At 40.8% G+C, this 21,420-nt stretch overlaps 1 pseudogene; it reads right to left on the reverse strand.

The window, feature by feature from the left end:
* The window catches only part of LOC127662676 (usherin-like), a 388,775-nt pseudogene that overhangs the window by 114,011 nt on the left and 253,344 nt on the right, over positions 1 to 21,420 (reverse strand).

A 21,420-nucleotide genomic window follows, 5' to 3' on the forward strand; every position in this document is an offset into this window, starting at 1 on the left:
AAGAATAAAGTAGTCAGTCCTGGTCCTTCAACTACTAAACTATGACATTTATATCTAGGTCTACTACATGTACAGGTGGCCCCAGTGGGAATTAAACCAACAACCACAGGTGTTGTTTGCAAGTTGTACCCGATTGCCCAGTGCGAGCAAATGTCTTCAACATTGTCCCAACTTGCTTCACCTGCTCTTGAAGTGAGCTGCTGTCACCTGGGAAGTAACAATATATTGATTAGCAATACACTAAATATAATAGTAATATAATATAACCACAATTATCATACCAGTAACTTTCCCTGTAATTTCTATCCACAGTATGTTATGCATGGCATACAAGTTCATAATGAAGAACCCTTATGATAACATCAATTTCATTTTTTTCTTTGAAGCAGAATATTTGTTTGTAAAAGGGGAGGAAAAAGAAAATAATGAAATATTGGTAAACAGATTTTGGTTGATATATCATACTGTACAGTGAAATTTGCTATTGTTGTATCCCTACTCACCTGAAGGACGGATAGATCAGGCACATCTCCAGTCAGGCCTTTGTAGAGTGTGTGCTCCTGCATATCCACAGGTATTTTAAATTCAAACATGCAACATATTGTACTAAATCTACAATATTCAGCCTTTACCTTACACCCTCGGTTGTTGCTCTACACTTTTATTATATTAAATACTTATTTATATAGCTTGCTCACTGTATAATCATGATAGCCTAATACTTATAACACAAGATTGCATCTTAAATGAATGACTGAGTTGAAAACTTGAATAAGAACGCATTTTACACAGAGGGGACCAGCTAGGGAAACTTACCTGCCTACAATAACTGTTTTCATTTGATTTGAGTTACATTAAACATGAATAACCTTAGCCGAGTCCCCAGGAACATCGGGCTATTAAAGTAACAAGCCTGTAACTGCGGTCTTATCAATTCTAGCTTCACCATACACTCAAACTGTGAGGTTTATCTGTTTTCCTCGTGGACCTGTTGCACAATGCCCTGACAGTGACTTCACCTGTGCCCTGATCTTTATTAGAAACTGAGAGGAGAGCAAGTTAATATAATTTATAATACAATTATCACAAAAATTAACAAACAGTCTGCTTTAAAACTAAGAAAAAACAAGCTTCTATACTAACCTTACATAAAAAATGTACACGTGGCGAACTAGCTTAGCCGCTATCTGCCGGCACACCACATTAGATTAAAATACTTACCCTTGTAGTTGTGCAGATAACTCGATATGTAGAGTTTAAAGCCCTTGTCCCTCTTGCTTGTCGGAGCAGGGGACCAGGCATCAACAATGCGATGAACATCGCTGACGCGTATTTTCGGAAGATTCTGGAGACATCGAGTAAAAACAGACATTTTGGGCGACGCACAAGTAAACCGGAAACAGATATGGCGACAGCGGAACTTCACAGTTCAGTCTTTGTAATGTGTTTTAGCAATACATTTAACATTTATAATGCGTTTAAAAATTTTTTTATTGCCTTTACAGGGACTTTAACACTTTCTTAAACATTTGTACAGGTCATAATTGCAAAACCTGTAAAAGGTAAAATAACAAAAAAAAAAATCGAGGTTGGAAAAAATGTAGACATAAACAAAATTTCTACGCAACTGTGAAACCAGAGGATAATTTCGCTTTTCATTGAGTTTATCCTTCACGTCAAAACAGGGATTTTCATGTTTATGACAGATATCACCATGGTTGCAAATTAATAAAAAAATTAAAGTATACCCGAGATTTTGGCCATGTTGCAGATGTCTTTCACTGTTCACTGATAGTCAGACATTCGTGAAAAGTCTAACTTCATCAATTTATTCTGCTAAATTGTTCATACCATGAATTAAATATCTATTTTAAAACCTAATCAGAATCATAAAGATATTTATTGCCAAGTAAGTTTTACAAAAGGAATTCTTTTTGGTTTATTGGTGCATGTCTCAAATGCGCAGCAATCAAAGAAATGTAAACAATTTTCAAGTGCATAAAATAATTCAATATATTTTACATATATTACTGTATAATCGCTTCAGAGTTTCAAAGTAATTTAAATGTCATTTCCTAAACCTTACCTTATCATGGAATCAAGAGTCAAGACTCTGTTATAAACCCTAATGGCTTTGGAGCAAAAAATAATAATAGCCAACATGGCTGGTCGATTATGAGAGTAGAAATCCTTGTATTTCAAAGCGGCTTGCCGCCAGCCACCCGCGGTCGATCAGCCCGAGGCAAACGCCAGAGAAAATGAAGCGGGCGGCCCGCCGTCTGACTGCCGGCGGCATATCGCAAGAAATGGGAGTGACGAATTCACCGGCAAACGTTTCATCCCCGCCAGTGGGACGCACCTATAGCCGACAGCTTAGGGACGGCGGCAAAAAGAAGCCGTGCGGATATTTTTTGCTATCTGGGCATCTGTTCAGCACAGGATTTTAGACAAGTGGGTGAAACACTGTTTGGGCCTTGTGCTTTCCTTGTCTTTTGTTTCCGGAAGACCCGGCACACCTCCTATTCACTGATCATAAGTGCATTTTGATTAGCGGGGTGGTGGGGGGTGTTTACCAGGGTGTTCGTCCCTGGAAAAACTGATTATTAACTGATAAAAATTACTAAACACAGGACAAACAAAAACAACAAAAGAAATGGAGAGCTCAACACCAAGGTGGCCATCTGTGACGTCATCTTAGCCATCATGGTTTCAGATTGTACAATATACTGATTATCAATGAATTAATTGTTCATTGTATCGGTTTAGTTCATTTTGGAGTCCTGAAAATATATTTTACCTTATTTTCAGTTTATCCAATCATGTTAATTTTTTATCCAGTTAATAAATTAACTGAATTTCGTTTTGTTTTCATGAACAATATTAACACTGGAAGCAAGAGGAAGCAGTCTCAGGTTTCAGGAAGTCTGTTTTTTTTTTCAATCTACAGCACGTTACCCTGTGACAGATTTCAGTAAAATATAATGTAATTAAAAAAAGGGTTCACCTGCCGTGAGTGTAGGTGTGTGAGAGAGCACAATGGGTAGGAACTGAGAGGTTTGCTGAGGTTTCATCTGTTTCCTGTGCTATCACTGCATCAGTACATTAACTGTGTGAGAGAAGGACAGCTTAATGACTATTGATCATAGCACAGAGGTTAACTCAAGATATCAACATTTTGGAAAAGGCAAATTTTGTCAGGAGCTTGTGAGGTTTCCCTTTAGAGTATGGAGGGAAATATTCAATCAATCAGTTCCTCTCCTCAGATTTTTTTTTTATCTCCATGCGCACAGGGCTGCTGGAGTGATATGAGAGAGGCAGGCTGACAGAGATCCCAGAAACTCTTGAAGTGTTGACAGGAAAACCATAATTAGACAATATCTTCAGTCCAAATTCCACCCACCCACTTTCCCAGTTAAACATATAGAGATACTGCATTTTTAGTCTGGTAACTTCTATATTACAACCTGGACCACTAAAAGTTTGAATGTACTTTGAGAAGCTTGGCAGACATTCATATTATTTTCATTTCTCTCATGTTTCTATAATATAACATACATTATTTATTTAATTAATGTGATTTTAAATGAGAAAACCTGTAGAAAAAACAAATGGGGTAAAGAAAGCCTTGTTTTCCATTAAAAGAACTGGTGCAGTCTCATAGATATTAAAGAACAATACATGGATAAATGGGTTGCTTTGCTTCATTTGCAAGAATCAATTAAAACATCTCAATTTAACAATATTCTAGAATTCTTTGGCCCTTTGGATTGGCAGTAAAAGTAGATGTGTGTACCAAATATGCATGCGGAATAAACTCACATTTGTATTAGTGCAGATGACTTCAGGGCTGGTGGTGTCATTGGACACAGTCAAGGAGAGCTTGTACTCCATACTTGGCTGCAGGTCAGAGATTACCACAGAGGTCACAGCATGGTCAAGTGTAAGGTTCTGCTTGTGCTGGGTGGATTGCACTGTCAGGATATAGTCCTTCACACTTCCCTGTAAATCTTGCAGTGCTGAGAACAGAAATATAGAGAAAGACAGGACACACTCAAAGGTCAACCTCGAAACCAAGGTGTCTAAATACAGATTATTTCAAGATTCAAGTTTATTATACAGTGTTCCCACACTTTTTGACCAATTAATTTCCGTGACTTTTCCGTGACCATTCCAGTCCTTTGTGATTACTGGATAAGGATTAAAAAAATACAAAATAATATAAATAAATCAATAAATTCAGACCAATTTGCTATTGAATCATTCAGATACAAAGCTAGGAAAAATGCTGAATTCTATGCCTTTTCCCTGTCTTTTCCCTGAGTTTTCCAGGCCTGGTGTTACGATTCCCTGTTGTCTGCCCCGCGTTTCACATGTCACTGTCATGCACTACATTTCCCATAGTTCCCTGCCCTCATCACTGCCATCATTGTGTCATTGTTCGCACCTGTTTATCATTTGCAATCATCCTGTCCTTGTGTATATAAACCCTGTGTGCTTTCCACTCCTGGTCGTTCGTTGAATGTTCATGTTCCCACTGTTCCTATGTTTGTTGATGCCCGGATCCTGTTGTCTTGCCTGCCCTGCCTGTCTTGTCGTGTTCATCCAGTTTCCGTGTACCTTCGATGTTCTCCTGTCTTAGTTTTGTTTTGCCCATCGTGGTTTTTTTCCTTTGTTCCTGTTTTCTCCGTTGTCCAATAAAAACCGCACATAGATCCAAACTCCTTGTCTGCCTTCTCCTGCATTCATAACACCTGGTTTATAAAATTCCCGGATATTTGTACATGGAGACACATTTTCTCCAAGTCTTGACTGGATACAAAACATCGAATTTTGGCTATATTTATTATTGCTTTGATACTGAAACTCAGGTAAAGAGACAACAGAAGCACGAGATCAATGTCTTTCACAGTGGCCCTAAATGTATTTGGGTACCTAAGTCACACTTAAAAATGCATGAATTTCTTTGCATTGGATGACAACATATAATTGTGGCATTTATTTAAAGAAAGCACACTTTTCACACAAAACAATGTTTATACGTTTTCGAATGATACAACTTTAGCTATATTGTTCAAAATTAAAAACATTGTATTTGGACACATTCTGGTTGTCAGACCTATTGGAACAAGTTCAGACAATAGTTAATGCACGAGTAATAACTATGCAAAGACACTTTAGAAGTTGAGGGTATCTGAATTCATACATCCACTTAAAATAACCCTGGGACCAGATGGTTAAAAATAATTCCAAAATTGGGTTAAAAAAGTTAGTACTAAGACAAGACCACTATTGTTTGCAAATGCAACTTGATTTAATATTTTTGGAAATAATGCAATGAAATTAACATATTTTTAAGTGAGGCTAAGTTTCCACAATTGCCTGAATACTTTTTAGGGCCCTCTGTGTATACTTTTCAAGTGAGTTTTAATATCGCTGCTTGAAAAGTCATTTAAATATTTTACATAAATAAAGCTCAAAGTTAATCTTTCACAAGGACTGAAAACTTTGCAACTAAGTCTGACATGAATCGAAATGACAGAACCTGTGATACAAGGGAAACAATTGGGGATTTTATGTTAGAGTCTTTCAACATACAGTGGAAGGAGTGCCAGAGAAAGATTAGCTGAAAACAATTTAATTCTATAGAATATTTGCTCAAAGTATCTTTGAACGGCATTAAAAAAGATGGCATCGGTGCACGAAAACAGTTTTGTACACACAAGCAAAGTTTGCATTAAAGCTAATTTCAGTAATCTCACCTGCTAAGGCTTTTATCTTCATGAAACAATTTGGTTCCTGCATAAACATTGTACCACAGATTCAAATCTTTAGGGGGACGTGAGGCCAGGGACTGCTGGCTTTTCCGTCTCAACAGCTCAAATCTGAGGGCAGCGGAAACTACCAGATAATCAGAGACTGCTCCACTCCTACAATCCTCCTGCCATTTCACCCGTACCGCTGTTTCGCTGAGTTTCTGCTTTTGTCTTCTCTCTCTCTCGCTTTTTTCTCTCCCTCAGCAATAATGCTAATTTTGCCTGTAATCAGGAGAGCTCAGCTTAATGTGTGCTTTATAAGCCTAGTTAAACAAACAGAGCAGCAGTGGGGAAAGTAGTCATGAATTTTAAACATCCGCCGTGAACACAGACCTTTATTTACCACCTAATCAGCTCAAAAACAGACTAAAATATACTGTAAGAACAAGAACTTTTACGTTGCACTTACGGTCCTCACAACCAAGGGAGATGCTCGCTGTTGTCTTACACATTATGTATTACGCTCTACTGATTTTAGAATGTCTTATTCTATATGAATTGTTTATACTTTCCACTATTATTCCATTGATTTTGCTTTTGAAGAACAGTAAAGTGCATTTTAACTTTCTACAAACCATACATCCTTAAAGGGGTCATGAAATGGAAAATCTTGACAGCAAAAATGTTTCATTCATGAATATTTCATATGTTATGACTGTTTGATGGTTATGGTGCTGATGTGCTTGAGTGAACAGTTTAATATATTCTGATGCAATGTGTCTGATGTGCGTTATGTGTAAACCCTGAAATTTAACTTCATAATGTTGTGGAGAGCTTGTTTATTCTCTTCCGATTGAGTTTCAAATATCAATAAATTCGAGGGGCTGCATGATCTTAGCCAATCTGAATTGTGGGCATTTAAATTTAAGTTTAAAGGAGACGCTGAGGCCAAAACTAAGTCAGTCAGAGGGCCAGAGAGAGGGTGGAAATTTATCGTTTATTACTAAACTGTGACAGTTTTGGTGCAACATTTTTTACTGACATTTTCAGTGGACCTCAGGGAAGATAATAAAATTATAAAAAATTGCATTTCATGACCCCTTTAAATACAACCCCAATTCTGGAAAAGTTGGGACAGTATGAAAAATGCTAATAAATACAAATATTAGTGATTGGTAAATTTATTCACCCTTAACTTGCTATCTTGAAAGCATTACAACTACACATTATATGATGTTTTAACCCGTGAATATCATTGCTTGTTTTTTTAAATGTACAGTAATTTCAAGTCAGATGATTGCAACATGCTCCAAAAATGTTGGGGCAGTCGAGTTTTTTTCACTGTGAAAAATCACCATTTCTAAGATTAGAAAGTGGACTTTTCCCCATTCATCCATTATTTAGGTCTTTAGCTGCACAATTGTTTTGGTCTTCATTGCCGAATGGTTTGCTTCATAATGCGGCACACATTCTCAATTGGAGACAGGTCAGGACTGCAGGCAGACCAATTTAGAACCTGCACTCTCCGCTCACACAGCCATGTACTTGAAACCAATATGTGGTTTGAAGTGGTCCTGCTGGAAAATGCAGGGATGTCCCTGGAAAAGGTGTTGCTGGATGGCAGTATATGTTGCTCCAAAATGTTTACATATCAGTCTACATTCATGGTGTTCTCACAGATGTGCGAGTTACACATATCATGGGCACTGACACACCCCTGTCCCATACAGATACTGGCTTTTGGACCTGACTCTAATAACAGCTTGGATGGTCCTCTTCCTCTTTTGGCCTGGATTTTTCAAAAATGTTTTGAAATGTGGACTAATGTAGGAATAAAGGAAATGTGACATTTAGAAGTGATCTTTGAATTGCTCTCATTCTCACACCATTTTATGTAAGGATATTTGGTATGCTAAATTTAGAAGGGAATTTAGGCTCTATAAAAGCTATGTGAGCTATGAACTAAATTAAACTGAATTAGTCGCTTTCGACAACCATTATAAATGAGATAAATAACAAATAACTAGATTATTTGTCTTAATAGATTCTCCACCATTTAAATGGTAATACAACGTCTAGTTGTATCAGCTCACAATTTCTTCTGTAAGGAATTAACTTCAATAAGTGAATTATGATTTATGATTTAATAAGTGAATTATGATTAATTCACTTATTGGAGTGATATTATTCTCATGGCTTATTGAAAATATCATCACACGTATTTATGTACAGCTTTGAAGCTAAATCTTTTAGAAACAGGGATGAGATTATTTATCAAAATATACCACAGTCATGATGTCTTTGAACACAGACAAACTTGATTACTATTCTAAACATAAATCTAATCTAACACATATATACATGAGACAGGTTGGTGAAAAGTGACAGAATGTGAAATAAATGATCAGTACAGTGAAAAATTAACTTTATGGTGTCTGTTGACAATACCTGAAGAACAATTTATCCTTCTTTGAGTCTACATCTATTTGCTATCGGATTACCCAATTATTTAATTAATACACCAGCACCTTGAGCACCATATTGGAGATGTACTTGCGTGTCTTTATGGTGTTTCCTTGCGTTCTTTGTGTTTCTTGGTTCTTGGCGCTTGGTCGAAAGTTTGTTCCGTCGATGTTTTGACCTCTGTATGATCAAAGTTTTATTGTCTGTATGAATTATGGGGTTAGCTTTGAAGCGAGGCCTTCTCATTCCTTCTCAGGACGTCAAGTCCCGAGCTTCCTTGGGCCTCACATGGCATGGACCTGGCAGTCAGCGGAGCGACCAGACGAAGCACGTGCAGGCAGAAGAGAGGAGAGCTGAAGAGGGAGAGACAAGAGAGGAAAAAAGAGAAGAGACGCAAGAGAGCATGTTCTTCCTGTTTGGAAATATTTGAACTGAAATTGGCCGCATCCCCAAAGGTGTCCTGCGCCAACCAGACGTGACTTTTCAGAGTCCAGGTCAACTGAGCTGTCTTTTCCGACAGTTGAGTTATGGTCCTTTGTTTCAGACTCAAATCTCCCACTCAAAATTAGTGCATATTTATTCATGAGCTTTTATATCTTGAGAATGGTACAAGAGACATGATATTCGTTGTCATCAGCTTTCTCTGCATAAGCCAGCGAATGCTTACATACTAAACATGACATTTTTTCATAGATGTTATACGTGTAGGTAACAAAACATGAAAATTTCTGGTTACAAAATAATACTGGTTAAACATGGATGAAACATTAAACACATTTTAAAGAGGTACATCAGGCTAGGCTGGATTAAGATGAAATGTCTTAGAGTTGTGTAGAACAGCCTGGTTTAACTGTGTGGGGGTTCTGGATGACGGCCTGTAATTTATGACGTTGACACATTCCAAATTGAAAGGCTGGGTTTTTCCATAGATTCGAATCATGTTGTTGGAATTCTTCTGCATATATAATCTTACAACTCTTCAGACCAAACGACACAGTTACACTGTTCTACTTCACATCTAAGATGAGACTGAACCCAGAGAAGTCGGCAGCGCTTCTGGACAAAGTTGATGTAGGGCTTCTGCTTTGCATAGCAAAGTCTTAACTTGTGGCAAGCAGTGTTGACTAACAAAGGTTATTAAAGTAATCCCAAGCCCATGCTCATGATGTCCATTACTTATGAATGATGTTTTTAAGACAACGATGTCTGAGGGATCAGAGATCACGTGCATTCAGTTTTTTTTTTGGAGTGTGTTGCAATCAACTGATTTGAAATTACTGTACATTTAAAAAAAATAATAATATGAAAATCACAAGGTAAAATATCATATAATGTGTAGTTTAGTGCTTTCAATATAGCAAATGCTGAATATAATTTACAAATCACTCCTTTTTGTTTTTATTCACATTTTTCATACTGTCCCAATTTTTTTATAATTGGGGTTGCAGATCATCATGTTCTTCAAGATGGGTAGATATCATAAAAATACTTTTGGGAACTTTTTGACATGTCCTGTTGTGTAACATGATACTATCCCTAATTCTTTCATATACATTCTAGGCTAAAATGGATGGCAGGCCCTGTGGAATTGTGGCTGACATTGTAAACAATGTGGGCAATCTCTCAGTGCAACCCATGACATGGCATCCACCTCCTGAGCAGGTGAGGATGGTGATGCTGTAGTTGGTGTAGGGCACCAGGTTTATGATGGTGTGACTGAGCACAGATGTATTGGTGTGTGAGGCAGGCAGATTTCATACGGTTCAATTTCCCCATTGGGTATGAGTGGAGCAGACCACATAACCTGCAGGAAAACATGAAATACAAAATACATCAGAATTTGCTAGCATTACTGAAAATAATTCGACATAAGTGCTTAACTGTGTTCTTCTGGTCGTGCAGTTATAAACTAAAATATTTTCACAAGGGAGCCTGGGATCCACAGAAGATCTTGTGTCCAGGGCAATATCACAACACATTATCACAAGCTTTTAGATCGATGAGTTTGTGGAACTGATGCCATGTGCTGAAGCGAAGTCACCCTGACTTTGACCCAAGACAGAATATTCCCTTCTTCATTACATTTAAAAGAGGCCTGAGCTCCTGGAGATCATAATGAAAGCCTAATGGAATTGCATATGAAACAGTGCTTGTTGCTGCTACATGCTGTCTTTGGAGTGAGGGAGGACATCAGCATTTGGGGAATGCATTAAACATATTGTGAATGTCTAGGTAGAGGAGATGAAATGGTAGATTGGATAAGGGTTAGGGTCTGGATTAGTTATAATAAGAAAGTTATAATAATGGATATTGAAAGGTACTGTAAGCTGGGATGAAGGCCGGTTAAGGGGATGATTTCAACAAACTTCGTTATTGTATGCCTTCAGAAGACTTGAAATCTGAGCCACAAGCCACAAGGACTACATTTATAATACTTTTGGGTCATTTTTAAGCTTTAAAGTGAGATATTATCCACTGCCACGGTATTGAAAAGACAGACTGGGATTTTCAAATAAACATCTTGTTTAGTTATCTGCATAACATAGAAAATCAAACGGGTATGGAAGATATGAGTGTGAGTAAATGATGAAAGAATTTACATTTGTTGGAGAACTATTCTTTAAAAATATCTGCTTGAGTGCAGGTTTTTAAAATAAAAATGTGTGGGAACATACACTGGCAGCCAAAAGTTTGGAATAATGTACAGATATTGCTGTTTCGGAAGGTAATTGGTCATTTAATTCACCAAAGTGGCATTCAACTGATCAGTAAGGACGTTACTGATATAAAAAACAGCACCATCACTATATGAAAAAAGTCATTTTTGATCAAATCTAGACAGAACCCATTTCCAGCAGCCATCACTCCAACCTCTTATCCTTGAGTAATCAAGCTAAATGGCTAAGTTTGTTCTAGAAAATCCCTTGCCATTATATCAAACACAGTTCAAAGCTATTTGGTTTGTTAAAAGAATCTAAACATTGTATTTGTGTTTGTTTTTGAGTTGCCACAGTATGCAACTGTCTTAAGGTCAATATTAGATCAAAAAAGGCAATAAAGAAATGGCTTTCAATAGAACTTGTCAGACAATCATTGTTTTGAGGAAGGAAGGCTATACAATGCTTGAAATTGCCAAAAAACTGAAGATTTCATACAAAGGTGTACACTACAGTCTTCAGAGACAAAGAACAACTGGCTCTAACAAGGACAGAAAGAGATGTGGAAGGCCAGATGTACAACTAAACAAGAGGATAAGTACATCAGAGTGTCTAGTTTGAGGAATAGATACCTCACATGTACTCAGCTGACAGCTACATTGAATTCTATCTGCTCAACACCAGATTCATGTACAACAGTAAAGAGAAGACTCAGGGGTGCAGGCCTTATGGGAATAATTGCAAAGAAAAAGACACGTTTGAAGAAAAGGTTAGAGTGGGCAATGAAACAAAGACATTGGAAAACAGATAATTGGAAAAGAGTGTTATGGATCTTAAACCCACTGAGCTTTTGTGGGATCAGTTAGACTGTAAGGTGTCTGTAAAGTGCCCAACAAGACTGTATCTGGACAAACTGACAGCTGGAATGCCAAGGATCTGCAAAGCTGCCATTGCTGCACGTGGAGGACTTTTTGATGAGAACTCTATAAAAGTAGTTTTAGAAGTTCTGAACTTAAAAAAAAAAATAACATTGTAAAAGTAATTTTTTAGGCTTTTACATGTAGAAGAGTTGTCATCCAGTTACACACATAAATGCAGCAGTTCACAAATTAATGAAATAATAAGGCCATTACAATACACTAAACCGGGGGTTAGGGAAAAATGAATAATTCAAGCAGTTTATGCAAATGCCCCCTTTGTTTAAGTGGTAAGCATTTCTGTCCATGTTTCTTGGCACTAGCACACAATAAAAAAATAAATAAAAACAAAGCGAGAGAGACAGAAAAAGAGAGGGGAATGCATGGGTGTATTTACACACTGCAGGGTCTAAGCTGTAAAGCTTGTTTAGTTACAATGACTTCCCTTAAATCCAACTTGTAAACCAGCCAAAAGGCTGCAAGCTACTTAACACTCTTGAGTATCATGTTTGGTGAATTAAAGGGATGTCTGTGGCGTAAAACACTGAACTCTATTAGGCCAAAGTGTGTTGTGTGCAATGAATCTGCAGCTTTATAATACTTTGATAATGATCTTTTCTTTCTTTTTTTAAATAAAGAGATGAAGATACAATCTTTAACATGCTAAAGCATTCACTGCAAATCATTTTCCATGTATATATATATATATATATATATATATATATATATATATATATTTACATCCACAACAAGATACATTTACTTGAGAAGCAAATCTGTGTACACTATTTAATCTTGAATTTAATTTAATTAATCTTGAATTCAGGAGCCGAGAATAAGGTTTGGTCATTGCAGTGGCTCGGTTCAGTGTCGTGGCTGGGGGACACAAAGTCTCGTTCCCTCCATCAGGGAATGGAGGTTACAACAGTAACATAGATGTTTCCTGTCTGTCGCTCACTTTGACATTGTGTCGATTGAAGAGACACTAGGGGCCCCCATTCAATCACGGCATGCACTGAACCATGTATGTGCGCTGCTGATGCAGGTGCAGGCTGTGGCATGCCAAAGCTGCAGGCTGCAGCTGCACCCTTCCCCAATGCCCCATAAAAATCATCATAAACTTTTTAGGTTCCCGGCATCCTGGAGTGGCGAGATATGTCACATGGGTTTTCAGGCCACACGTGGAAATGGCGCGCTGGTAGATCCCTAACCCTCTTAATTAAAGCGAGTGCGATCAGGAGGTCCATCTTCAAGGAGAGGGCTTTGAGCTCGACTGATTCAAGAGACTCGTAGGGGGGTCTCTGAAGGCCTGAAAGGACCACTGAGTGATCCCATGAGGGGAACAGGCATGGCCTGGGAGGGTTCAGCCTCCAGGCGCCTCTAAGGAACCTGATAATCAGATTGTGCTTCCCAAGGGACTTACCGTCCACTGTGTTGTGGTGAGCCTATATGGCGGCTACATAAACATTCATGGTGGAGGGGGACAGCCTCCCCTCCAGAGATGAGAGCAATGACCCAACGGTGTATCTCTGTGGGTCTTCAGATCGGGTAGAACACAATTCGCGAACAAGCGCCACTTCAGGGCGTAAAGTTGCCTATTAGAGGGAGATCTGGCTTGGTTGATCGTATTTATGACAGCAGGTGGTAGGCCACTTAGATCTTCAACATCCCATCCAGGGGCCAGACGTGGAGGATCCAGAGGTCTGGGCGCGGATGCCAGAGGGTGCCCCGTCCCTGAGAAAGAAGGTCATTCCTCGTTGCGAGGAGCGTGAGATCCGAGAACCAAGTCCGAGTGGGCTAATAGGGGACCACCAGAGTGACTTGTTCCTCTTCCTCCCTGACCTTGCACAGCACCTGTGCAGATGTGAGAGTCGACACTGGCTCCAAAGGAGGAGATGGCGGGCGAGTTGCAACGTGACGAGAGCGCACGCTGCCATTACGATTTATGTATGCTATTGTAGTGGTGCTGTCCAAGCGATTCAAGACGTGCTTGCCCCGAAGTAGCGAGAGAAACCTCCGCAGGGCAAGGATTACAGCCAGCATGTCCAGGAGCCAGCGGCTGCGTGCCCATTGCAAATGGCACCCCAACCCTGTTTGGAGGCATCTGTGGTGACCAGAACGCTTCAGGACACCTGCTTTAGGGGTACTCCTGTCCGCAGAAAACAGAGGTCTGTCAAGGGGTTGAAAGTTTGGTGGCAGGTGGTGGGTGATGAAAATGCAGTATGTGCAGTGGCACCATGCCCATCTCGGGACTCCAGTCTGAAGCCAGTGATGAAGCTGTCTCAGATGCATTAACCCCAGCGTCACAACCGCCGTGGAGGATGCCATATGCCCCAGGAGCCTCTGGAAATGTTTTAGAGGAACCGCTGTGCCTGGCTTGAATAAGGTGAGGCATTTCAGCACCAACTACACGTGCTCGTTGGTGAGACATGTTTTGACTGCGGGTTAGTGACTGAGGAGGAGGTCCTGTGTAGGTGTCCTCTAGACTCGTCAGAACCGGCTAGCCAGGGGTCAGCAGTCTTGGGTCCGCCGGGGGAAGGAGTGGTCTGCTTACCAGCTCCGGAGCAAACATCTTGTTCCCTGGGTCATCCATCTCAGGAACACTTGGGAGCCTTCCGGGTCATCGAGGACGTTCAGGAGACGGGGGCGTGCGCTTTCTGCGGGGAGCTCGTTGCAGGGGCTGAGAGCTGGGCCCAGGTTGAGGCGGAGCTGCCTGGCGTTTGGGTGCCACAGGGGGAAGCACTCGGCGAGCAGACGGAGCATGGCCCTCGCTGGAGTCAACGAGCTTGCCGGGGGCCGGGTGGTTCGTTGGGATCTACCCGGCAAAACCGAGCCTGCTGCCATCCCCAAATCACCACCATCGCCATGCTCAATCCCATGGGAAGAAGGAGCAATGCGGGGGACGGCTGGAGTGGTGTTCCTCTTTAAGAAGGAAAGCCACGACCACAACATTGCCATGGTCAAGTTCTCGCAGTGAGAACATGAACCATCCGCAAACACCGCCTCAGTGTGATCACGGCCCAGACACATGAGGCAGCATCTGTGACCATCAGGAGCAGAGAGAAATCGGCCGCATCCATGAACTACACAGGGGCGGAACGGCATCTTTATAAAGACTCGTCCTGAAAAGGACGTTCAACGCCAGCTGTGTATTGCTCTTTTATAGAATGTTAACTCTTTTAAGAAAATATTCTCTTTTAGACGCGCTGTCGAAGTGCCCAGGGGAAAAGCTGCACTGCAGAGAAGGAGAAAGCCACTGATATGTGCCGTAGATCCAACAGCAGACAGAGCTGAGTGGAACAGTGGTGATCTCAGCTCGCTGATCGCACAACCGCTCGGCTCCGAAGAAGAAATTTGAATGAACAGATGCATGATTCCCTCCCTTTATACCCATATGTCTGGGGGAGGGACATGCAAATTCTGTCTGCCAAATTCTCATCGGCCTTTTCTGAAGTTCAGAGGTAACCGAGGCCTTCAAGAAAGTCCCAAGTGTCTCTTCACTCGAAACAAAGTCAAAGTGAGCGACAGACGGGGAACACTATTTGCCACGGTAATAATAAATAAAATAACCGTTATTCAAGTTTCTCTGAAAATGAGTTTTAAAGGTATAGTTCACTCAGAAAAGTACAATTCTGTCATCATTTACTCACCATCATGTTGTTCAAACTCTTATGGCTTTCTTCTTTGTAATACAAAAGATGATGTTGGTCTCAGTCACCTTTCACATTTTTTGCATTTTATTTTTTAAAGAGTGAAAGAGAATGGTGACTGAGGCTAACATACTGCATAACATTTCCCTTTGTGCTAACCAGAAGAAAACATCATACAGGCTTGGAACAAAATGGGGGTGAGAAAATCATGAATTTTTGGTAACTTTTACTATAAAATCTTGAGCAGTTCAGCGACTCATGAAGAAGTATCTTGCTATAAGGATATTTATATATTTTTACTGCAGAACAAGAACAAAAATATTGCTTAAGATTTTTATTATTATTACTATTATAATTTTGAAGTGCTGCAAGGGTTCCAAGGGCACATTCATGTGGAGTTCCAACAGTACATTGACTGCCTTAATTGGCTGCATCAATGGTCTGATACCACAAGGGTGTCATTGAAATAATGATGGAAGCTATGCTCTCCTTTATGTGTGGCATTCATGGAAAGAAATACAGCAGCATCTCACTAACAATCACAGCAAAGACCTCATTTGCAACTCATTGGTGAATAGGCAGCACAAAGCCTTGCTGCCTGCAGAAAGGAGGGTGGGGACAGGATTAAGGGTCACTTCACACACAACATCACATAAAAAACATACAGATTAGGGGCTCAATTTTCATGAGTGCGCTAGGCACAGAGCAACGCGCAAAGACAGTGCACAACGACTTATCTAATTTTCGTGAGAGTGCTAATTCTAAGCGCAATTTTCGGCAGCATTTGTAGTTTGGAGATTCCACAAGCAGGTGGTAATAAAGTTCATTTTCAAACTCTGAAAATATAGTGGAACATCAAATTTTGTCCCTGACAATGACGGTTGTAGACATTTTATGAAACAAAAAAAATTTGATTAGCATTAACTGCGCAGATGCAGATCAGTGGTGCTGGCGGGCTTACGGTGCATATTAATTAATGTTGCAATAATTTGTAAACACATTTCATTACTGTTTATAGTATGTTATTGAAAATAATAATAATAAAAATCATTCAAGTCATTGTCGAGTCATGCAGTTCAAGTCAAGTGAAATCTCGAGTCGCTGGTTCTCAAGTCAAAGTCAAGTCAAGTAATTTTCTTCCTTAAGTCAAGCAAGCAGGTGGTAATAGTAATTTTCTTCCTTAAGTCAAGCAAGTCATAAGTCCTTAAATTTGCGACTCAAGTCAGACTCGAGTCAAGTCATGTAATTTGAGTCCCCCACCTCTGCTTTTATTTAACAGACCTTACATCAAAATCTTGATGAGAACCATATTTTCCATGCGTTTACTAATATGCATGATATTCAACAAAGATGCAGTCACGCAGTTAATGCACAAAAGATTTTATTTTTCGAATTCATACAGTCCATTTGCACTACTAACGTCTTATGAATGTGCTGTGTTTGATTATATCACTTGTGCTTGAAGGAATGGCCTATGTATATAATAGACGTTATACTAACCGAAGAACCTCAGAATTAAATTGCACTTGACCCAGAACATTTGTGTGTTGCACAAGCAATTTCACCAAACCCACTTATGCCTAGACCAAAAAATACAGAAACTCCATGGCCATGCCCACTGACTTTGCACATATGACTTAAAGCATAGCACTAACAATCTTAAAATAAGTTCTGTCCTCATTTACTCACCCCTACTGCTGGTAGGGTGTTAGCTGGGAGAGAGTGTAACTGGTGCTGTTCTCTGGAATACTGGCATTTAGCTGGTAGTTTTGGTAGATGTTATAATGGGTGATGATGCCATTGGGTTGGGATGGAGGAGACCAGGAGATGGAGACACATCTGCCCTGGATGTCTGAGAAAACAGGTGGGTCAACTGATCCAGGGCAAGCAGGGAAAAAACAATAAAGTCTCTGAATGTATGAAAAGAATAACATGTTTCATGAAGTAACTAATTTGCTGGCAACCTTAACTGTTAACTCAATTACAGATTGTGCCTCTCATTATTTAAAAATATACTAATGCACAACCTGCTATCTCACAAATATTCTTCATCAAACATGATCACAAGGAAAATCGACATGTTTGTGGAGGGGGACGTGCTGGTGAGTCTGTAAGTGGGGAGAGAGGAAGTGGTAAGAACCATCACCTGGTGATTATTGACTAAAAACACCTGTGTCTCATTTCAGTGACGGAGGAGACAGGCCTTAAAAGGCCGGTGGAACACCAGACCGGGAGAGAGAGAGAGAGAGAGAGAGAGAGAGAGTCCGAGTCCGAGTACACACACACACACACACACACACACACACACACACACACCTAACTTGAGCTGAATGTTGTAAAGCTGTTTATGTTGAATCTATGAGTTTATGTTGACTGTTATCACTAAAGCTGATAAGTGTGAACTAAAGTTCTTGTTGAATAAGTTTGAGTGAAACCTTGAGAATAAAAAGAACACTCATGTGGACTGCAACGCTGACTCCCACGTCCTCCTTTCCACCCTGATACTGAGAACTTACAATGTTGTTTCTGAAAGTTTATGAAGAATGGAATTAACCCAATTCAGCTGAATTACTAACAATTACAAACAAGCGGCACACCTGTCGGTCATTTTTGCATCGCAGTTCAAGCATTCACACTTAATCACAGATGACTCCCTCTAGTGCTACTGCATTGTTGCTTATCATTTTATAAAAGCACTTACATTAATTCTTCTGTTAAAACTTGGGCATAATTTGAGCTGTACTGTTGGTCAAATTGTAATTTTTATGGTTGTTTTAGGGTTTACGGTGCTACCATTATCATAGCAACAAAGTTATAAAACTGGCTATAAGTTTACCCAGAAAAAGTTAGTTAGAGATTCTATCACACTAAGTAAGTAAGTAAGGATGAGAGCAGGCTTCACTCAGTGTATATAATGAATTTTAAGAGTGCTGGCCTAAAAGATAACATATAAAATGTAAAAAGTGGCCGCACTATGCATATATTGTTTATTTTGCACAGACGCGTTTAGGTGTGCCTTCTTCAGTGTGCCTGAACACACTGAAGAAGGCACACCTAAACGCTCTGTGCAAAATAAACAATATATGCATAGTGCGGCCACTTTTTCCATTTTATAGATTCTATCACACTAAAATAATGTTAACATGCATATTGCTAATATCTGGTGACTAGAATTTTGAATATTTTAATGGGGATAGGTTCCATTCACTTCCTTTTTAAGTGCCTTACTATAATCAATATATTTGCTTTTTTTAAAGAAAATGAGAGACAAGTCAAAATTATTTTAGTTGGCAATCAACATGCCACAAATGCTGTTGATTGTGTGTGCATCACTCCGCTTGCAATCGTGCCATTCTAAACTAAAGTGTAAGAGCAGGGCTGATCTGTTAATATCTATTGTATGGTTTACATTTTTTTTACATGTATTTATTTTTTACATTACATATGTTAGCCAGCAGGTGGTGGCAAAATATTTTTTTTTGTGTAATATGAGCCAGTTAGGTGATGTGAAGTGAAGCCGCTTCAGTCAGTGTTTACATACAGCACTATATGATCGCTTGTATTACTACTACTAAAGCTATTAAATAGCTTAAAACTGATTTAAAGGAACAACTTCAGCATTGCGGCTCATCACAGCTGAGAGACACAACAGACTGATTAATTACATGAACTGAAGGCGCTACATCTTATCGGACTTTCCACATTGGAGTGAACACACTGTTTAAAAATGGAGGACATTGTAGTTTCTATAGTGAATGACTCTGGCTACCACGAAATAGGGAGAAATACCCCGCTTTGACCGCTCTTTGTCCACTAAGAAAGCTGATCTTCTCTGCTTGGGAGTGGCAACAGGTCCGTCTCTCTCTCTCTCTCTCTCTCTCTCTCTCTCTCTCTCTCTATCTTTCTCTAAGAAAGTTGTTCCATGCACAAATGCATTTTTTGACCGTACTCTTTATCTAATTTTATTTAAATTTACTTGTTCATTGAACTGTTGTATATAAGCAATATCAAACGAGCAAGAGTTCGATATGGCCCTAAATCAGCACTGCTGTGATTACCTGCAGCCGAATCACAGCAGTGCTGATGTAGGGCCATATCGCACTCTTGCTCGTGGGATATTGTTTAAATATACAGAAAACATATCAGTTACCTAACGTAACCTCGGTTCTCTCTAGATGAGGGAACGAGTATTGCGTAAGCTAGCTTACGCTACGGGAAAGATTCATCTTTTCTGAGATATTGAAGCCAAAAAATTATCCTTAATTTTTGTATCCATTGTCAACGCAGTGCGGCAGCTGCAGACCTTGAGCGGGCTAGCTAGCGAGCTCATAGGTTGCTCTGCGGCAACTGCTGCAGCCTATAGACGAGCTTGAGCGAACTCGCATCCAATGAGAGGCGTCCGCGTGCTCACTGCAACAAAGCCCGCCAAAATGGGCGTGACTAGAGTGCATATAAGCGTAGTTCGTAGGCTGGAACCCTGGTTTTCATTGACTGAAGCGAAAAGTGGCTCGTGGCGCGAGCACGGCCAGCTACGCAATACTCGTTCCCTCATCTAGAGAGAACCGAGGTTATGTTAGGTAACCGATACGTTCTCTTACGAGAGGTTCTCTCAGTATGCGTAAGCTAGCTTACGCTACGGGAACCCATTGTCAACGCCGTGCGTGCCAAGCATCCACTGTATGAGCCCCAGGGAATTAAGGGGGGACCGGGGAGCCCTTATGAGTGGGGAAATAATATTTGGCCGGCAAGAATGCGGGTCATTGATTGTGTAATACATAAGCACATAGTGGGAAGGAGCGACAGAGCGGCGGTGCCGGTCTGTGTGGAATGTGTCCCATCAGTGCAGCTCACCAGGGGAGCTGTAGCGTATTAAACCGCTAGTAGTTTTGCCTGCAGAGCGGGCACTTCCATATTGTAAAATCTGACAAAGGTGGAGGGAAGTCCATCCCGCTGCCACACATATGTCGTGAATGGAAATCCCGCTGGACCATGCCCACGAGGATGCCATGCCTCTAGTGGAGTGAGCCCTAATGCCCAACGGGCATGGCAGGTCTTTTGACGCGTATGCAGCAGCAATAGCGTCCACTATCCATCTAGATAGTGTCTGTTTCGAGCGGCGAGACCTTTGGTGCGCCCTCGAGCGAAACGAAAAGCTGCTCAGAGCGTCTGAAAGCGGCGAGCACGCAGTATACAATCTCAGTGCTCTGACCGGGCAAAGGAGATTGGCGTCGCGTTCAGCTATCGGTGCTGGCAGCGCCGATAGGAAATGACCTGTGCTCTGAAAGGAGTACCGATCACCTTGGGAACATAGCCGTGTCTAGGCTTTAAAATGACCTTGGAGTCACTTGGTCCAAACTCAAGACACGCATGGCTGACAGACAGCGCGTGAAGGTCTCCCACACGTTTGACTGATGACAGGGCAGTCAGAAAAGCGGTTTTGAGTGAAAGGTATTTCAAATCCACGGATTGAAGTGGTTCGAAAGGGGGCTTTCATAGTTTCGAGAACTATAGAAAGATCCCAGATAGGAACCGATGGGAGCGCGGGGGTTCATCCTTCTAGCTCCCTGAGGAAGCGGATGACCAGCTCGTTTTACCCCATGACTGGCCATGCAGGGGTTCAGCGAACGCCGCAACGGCCGCCACATACACTTTGAGCGTGGATGGGGATCTGCCCTTATCCAGCAGCTCTTGTAGAAATACGAGCAGCGACGACACCCCACATGTCCGCGGGTCCAGGTCTCGGTCGGTGCACCATTTTGAGAACACAGACCATTTTGACGCATAGAGTCTTCTCGTGGAAGGGGCTCTAGCGTGTATGATGGTGTTTATTACTCCTTCTGGCAGAGCGACGGGTAGTCGTTGATCACCCACGCATGCAGCGCCCAGCGCTCTGGGTGGGGATGCCAGATTGTGCCGCGAGCTTGAGAGAGGAAATTTGCTCTCAACGGGGTTGGGCCACGGCGCTGTCAGTGACAGCTGC

This window comes from Xyrauchen texanus, chromosome 22, assembly GCF_025860055.1.
Source record: "Xyrauchen texanus isolate HMW12.3.18 chromosome 22, RBS_HiC_50CHRs, whole genome shotgun sequence".
Taxonomy (NCBI): Eukaryota; Metazoa; Chordata; class Actinopteri; order Cypriniformes; family Catostomidae; genus Xyrauchen; species Xyrauchen texanus.